Below are 6,307 nucleotides of genomic sequence, written 5' to 3'. Positions count from 1 at the left end.
TTAATGTTGTATAAGAATTAGCATTTTTTTCTCTCTATTTGTTCATAGCAAGTTTCTTGTCTCTTTTTCTTTTCGGAATCAGTTCAAGGTAAGTTCAAGGAAATTCTGCTTTCCTAATTCTTTTCTGTTTGTTTACTGTATCAGATTGAAGACAAGGTTATGGTTAATTCCATAAAATAATTATTTGAAGGGAATTAAAACATGAAATATTTACTGAATTCTAACACTTTTTTCAGAATCAATTTTTAAAATTTTCTAATGCTTTTATTGTCTAAATGCTTCTTTCTCTTTATATATATTTCTGCTTTCTTTTAAATATTTTCCTTATTTTCCCTCCTCCACATACAATTGCATGCTCAGGGCTATTTTAGGAAGCTGTAAGCTATAAGGCCCTTTTAAAGACCCCATTTGGCATTTATTAAAGAATAAAGAAAATATGATAAAAGTTGATATTGAAGCATAATTATAAAATGATGGAAACCTACATATTTGTGGAAATAATTTGTTAATGTTAATTGCTGTTAATTAACCTAGAAACTGTAGTGAATGGAATGAAAACAATTCTGAAATTTTGAGAGGTTCATTCAGCTGTAGCTTATTTAGCTTATACCTAAATGCAATCCTAATTTGTTGCTTATTTTGGTTCAGTACTTTTCAAGTACACTTATGATCAAATGTGAAGGAATATGCCTTGTGGAAATGTGTCTCTTATCTGTTTAACTAATCTGATTGGTCAGGAAATAACTAGTATGAAATACTCCTTTTTGGTGTTGACTTGTAAAAACTGTGCATTCAGCATTTTTCACCAATGCACTTTGATGGTTGAATCTCACGTATGTAATATTGAGTTGAAATACTTCAATCAGTTGAGATCATCTAAAGAATTAGAAGACAAAATTCTCTCTCCAGTGGTGTTTAAAGTCTAAGAACAAGCTCTAATAACAACTGCTGATAGAAATACTAGACAATGCAAATTCATTTGGTCTTTAAAACCAACTGCACATCATTCTGCTACTTTCTGATCTGGGATGGAAGCACTCCATCGGTTATGACGACGAGGGTTCCGGTTGATCCGATCAACGGAACAGCCTGCTCATGAAATTAACGTGTAAGTGGCTGAGCACTCCACAGACACGTGTACCCTTAATGTAGTTCTCGGGGATATTCAGCATGACACAGAGAGTGACAAGGCTGGCCCTTTGAAATACGGGTACAACAGGAACAGGAAGTAAGAGTGAGAGAAAGTTGTGGTGAAAGAGTACAGCAGGGATCACCACCATCCCCTGCCGGAGCCTCGTGGAGCTTTAGGTGTTTTCGCTCAATAAACACTCACAACGCCTGGTCTGGGAATCGAAACCGCTATCCTATGACCACGAGTCTGCTGCCCTAACCACTGGGCCATTGCGCCTCCACCACTTTCTGATCTATTCTCCTTCTTGAACCACTCCTACATCTCTCACCTTATCCCTTTCCATTCTGGTATTTCTCCTCAATTGCACCTTCACCCTTGTTCATCACTCACTAAATTTACCCACTCCTATTTTTAACCACTTCTTACTCCCACTTACACTCTTAGGAAAGTATCTACTCTCCTTCTCTCTCATGATCCACTGTCTGTATCCTCTCTTACATTTTCCTTGTACCTTGAGATTTTGCTCTGGCATTCCATCCTTTCTTTCTTTTTTTTCTCCTCAGCTACTTCCACCCACCCCTGTGTATAAATTGGAACAGCCAAGTATCTCCTCTATAGCTAGATACCTATGCTTGTCTCTTATCATACTTCAGCCTTTCAACATCTGGTATAAAGCCATCTTCACCTTTTAAATACTCCCCATTTAGTAGTGGGAACATTTTCCTTTCTTCCCTCATTTCTTTTCTGTCTTACAAGTTATTTGGCAACCTCACTAGTGCCAATGGCATGATAAACACACTCAGTATACACTCTAAAGTGGTTGGCATTTGGAAGGGCATTCAGCAGTGGAAACCGTCCCAAAACTGACATTGGAGCTTAATGCTGTCTTGCTGCTTGTCAGATTCTGTGTAACCATCCAACCCACACCAGCATGGAAAATGGACATTAAATGATGATGATGGTGTTTGATCATATTAGACCTCCTCAGGCAAGATTACAAGTGTGATCAACATCATCATTATCACCATCTTTTAATGTCCATCTTTCATGCTGGCATGAGTTGGGCAGTTGAAGAAAATCTGACAGATACAAAGACTGCATTGTACTATAATGGCTGCTTTGGCAAAGTTTCTACAGCTGAATGCTCTTCTTAATGCCAGCCACTTTACAGAGTGTACTGGGTGCTTTTTTAGGTCATCAACAGTGGTGGGGTCATCAAGTAACTCACATGACTAGATTCTCTTTGACTGAGTGAGGCTACAATAGAGGAAGATGGTTTTATTCTAGGACAGGAATGGGGAACCTTTTTGTGCATAAAGGCCACTCTACAATTCATTATCCCTCATGGAGGCCGCATTGAACAAATTCTTTTTTTTAGTTATTTTATTATCCCCTAAGTAATTTATTAGTAATCTAATAAAAGAAAGATAGATGTGTAGAAATCGTAAGCATGACTTTTCAAATATTTTATTTAAGTAAGTAGGTACATTGTATACAAGTAATAAGTTAATGAACAATGATCCTATAAAAAAGACAGCTTATGAACATTGAAAACATTTTCAAATATTTAGTTTAGGCAAGTAGGTAATTTTTATACAAATTAATGACTCCTTTGAATTTGCTTTTTTGAGAAAGCATTTTGATATCAGGCTCTAACATAGGGGTTCTTAGTTTCAATTGGTCTTCCAAATGCTCATCTGTCAATTGCATTCTCAGCAAATTCTTGATTTGTGTCAAGTACGAGAATGTGGATTCACAACAGTATGTTGAAGAGAAGCAGGAAACTAGTTGGCATGCATGTTCGTGAAGACAAGGATATTCTACTGCATTTTTCCAAATTTCAATGTGATTTTCCCTCTTGTCGAACAGCTTCAGACATTTCAATCATGTCCATTTGTAACTCTTCAGGTGCCTGTGATACATCAACTGAGTGAGGCTGAAAAGTAAGTTTCAGAGTGATGTTATGCTTTTCAAAATCACTGAATTTCTTATTATATTCTTCTATTAATGAGTCTAAAACTGAATTGTAATCTTCAAAAGATTCATAGATATCTTCTTCATTTTCACTCATTTCCTTTGTAAGCTGAGGAAGGTGTTCTGGAAGTTTTTATTGAGCCAAAAGGGATTTGAAAGGGGACAATTTTTTTCTAAATGCCCAAATTTTTTGCCACATATCATAAATACATTTTTTCTTGCCTTGCAACGAAATGTGTAACTCATTTTGTTTTGATATCACATCACATAAAAATGCGACATCTCTATAAAAATTGGATCTAATAAATCACAATGTTTTCTTTGAAAAAATAAATTATTTGTTTTGGTAAAGACAATATTTTGACCAATACTTTCCCTTGTGACAACCAGCGTACTTTTGAATGATAAGGCAAATCCACATTAATTACTTCGTCATCCATCGTCAGCATGTTTCGAAATTGACAATGCTTCAGGGTATTTGCTCGAATATAGTTTACAATACTTATAACCTTCTGCAAAGTGTCATTTAAAATGACAGATTTTGCAGAGATTTCACTGATGTAAAATACAACAAAAAGAAATCAGTACATTTGGTTCTTTGGTTACTCTTTTAAGATATGCAATAAATCCTTCATTTTCAGCCATAGCTGGAGCACCATCCGTGCACACACTTACCAAATTAGTAAAATTTAGTCCTACTTTATGACATTGCTCTTTGAAGTTGTTAAAAATATCTATCCCTCACGTCCTTCCTTTAAGGGTACCTTAAGCAAATAATTCTCCATATAACTGAAAATTATCAGTTATACCACGTATAAAATACAATACTTGTGCTGAATCTGAGAAATCTGTTGATTCATCCAAAGCTACTAAGGAATATACATTTTTTTTGGATTATATTTTTCAATTGCTCTGTTACATTACAGGCCAATTCAGGCTGTCGATCTGTATCAGTCCTTTTTGAAAGAGACACCTCTTTATATTTGTTAAATTTATCGGGATCTATACATCCTCCCACTTCTAAAATACATTCCTTTATGAGTTCTGCATCGCTGAATGGCTACCTTTTTTTTTTCCCAAGTAAATATGTAACTTTACAGCTGGCTTCTGTCATAGCATCCCCTTGATGCAACACAGATTGGAGGAATTGTCTTCGGTTTTGTTTTTCATCTTTCAATTTCTGCAATGCTATCTTTTGAGACTCACCCTCTAATTTGGCATATTTATTGTCTTTATGAAGAGCATAATGTTGCTGTGCATTGAATTTCTTAACCATTATAATTGTGGCATCTCAAAACAAGCAAGATATTTTGCCGCTACTATTTACTAAAAAAATATTGTAATTCCCATTCTTCATAGAAGATCCTGTTTTCTTTCTTCAAAGTTCGTTTTAATTTTTTTAACATAATTATGGGTTAAAAAGAAATGTATTTATTTTGAAAAACCATAAAAAAACAAAAGTTTAATAATGAATTAGTGAAGCCGGCTGCACACTGACCCTAATAAAACAGTCTTAGACAAGACATGATAAACTTGCATCCAAAATCATGTTTTTGGTTGTGACTTTAGCAATTGTTACTACCATTTGAGACTGAACAACATCTAGATTAGCTATAATTTTTTTTCTGTAATTAGCACTATTATTTATCATTACCTAATTATTGCAGAAATAATGTCAAATATCTATGGTTTCCAATCTCACAAAATAATGACAGTTGTTGAAGTTATAACCAAGAATCCGAGACATGGTTTCAGATGCTGATTGATAGTGTCTTGTCTAAGACCGTTTTGTCTGAAGCAATGTGCAGCCGGCTTAACAGAGTAGCACTGAATATGATCACTGTATCACTTATCCAGTCTCAATGATAAAAAGCAAGTCTGTAAAACTAATGCATGCTCCGATGGACTTATAGCTTCAAATAAGGCTATAACTAACTCAGTCTCACAAAACAAGTCAGAAGTTGGCCATGACTACACAATTACTAAGAAAAGTACATAGCACAGATCACAATGAAAAGGTGGATGAGACAGGAACTCTTTGTGTAACATACATGAAGTTACTTACTCCCACTTGGCTGGTGTAACTGACAAGGAAATATTACCTTTATATACTTGTTGCTTTGAGTTTAAATTCATTGTGTTCAAAGAAAAATGCTTCGAATCTCTGGGAGTGACATCCTACAGAAAAGAAAATACTTCAGCAAACACCAGATTACTGTGTTCAGATTTTAAGGCTGGCCAGTGGGATAAATGTGCTTTGGTGCTCCAGCTTGTGCACCCACCATCTGAATCTATAAATGTACACATTCACAAATACACAGACCCAGACAAACAAACTCACATGTGCAACAGCTCCTGAGCTACAGACATCTGTATGTGCTCCTAATAAATGCACAATAATGAGATTAGTAGTAATAATAACGATCCTTTCTTCTATAGGCACAAGGCCTGAAGTTTTGGGAGAGGAGGATAATTGATTATATTGACCTCAATGCTCAACTTGTACTTGAAAGACAAAGTTGACCTCAGCAGAATCTGAACTCTAGATACAAAGCAAAACGAAAAGATGCTAAGCATTTTGTCTGGCATGCTAAAGGAGTGAAGTTAATGAAAGGCTCTTTTGTTATTCCATTCAAATATATTAGTGACAAACCCATGTTATAGTGGTTTCACCACTTGTTATAGTAGTAATAATAACAGTTATAATAGTTATGAAAATCACAATAACACAAAATGGATACATAGAATGACACAACAAAAAGGTTTATGACCACGTACTGTGAGACATGTGGAGGGTATTGCAGAAGTTTGGGATTAATAGTCAACTTCTGGTTGTTGTGAAGTCCCTTTATGAATTTCCAGGTGTTTGTGTTCAGGTAAATATCTATGTTTGAAGTGTCACCAATAGTCAGCACAAAACTGTCATTAACATTCTGAACACCTATATGTCATAACAGGTAATATACTGTTCAGGAAGAAGCAATGAGAAAGAATTTTCAAACGTTGGGCCTCACGGAGGAGATGACAAAGGACTGAGACTTCTGATGATTTGTTGTACTTGAGGAGACACGTCAAGCTAAGTAAAATCATGGCCATCAGTTTCTACTATTAACCATTTATTACAAAACTTAATAATGTCCAGGGGAAACAGAAAAATTAAGATTCCAAGGGGTAAGGGCTGCACGAGTTAAAAAGGCTGAG

Source organism: Octopus sinensis, linkage group LG4 (assembly GCF_006345805.1).
Source record: "Octopus sinensis linkage group LG4, ASM634580v1, whole genome shotgun sequence".
NCBI classification, from domain to species: Eukaryota; Metazoa; Mollusca; class Cephalopoda; order Octopoda; family Octopodidae; genus Octopus; species Octopus sinensis.
This window is presented reverse-complemented; position numbering follows the sequence as displayed.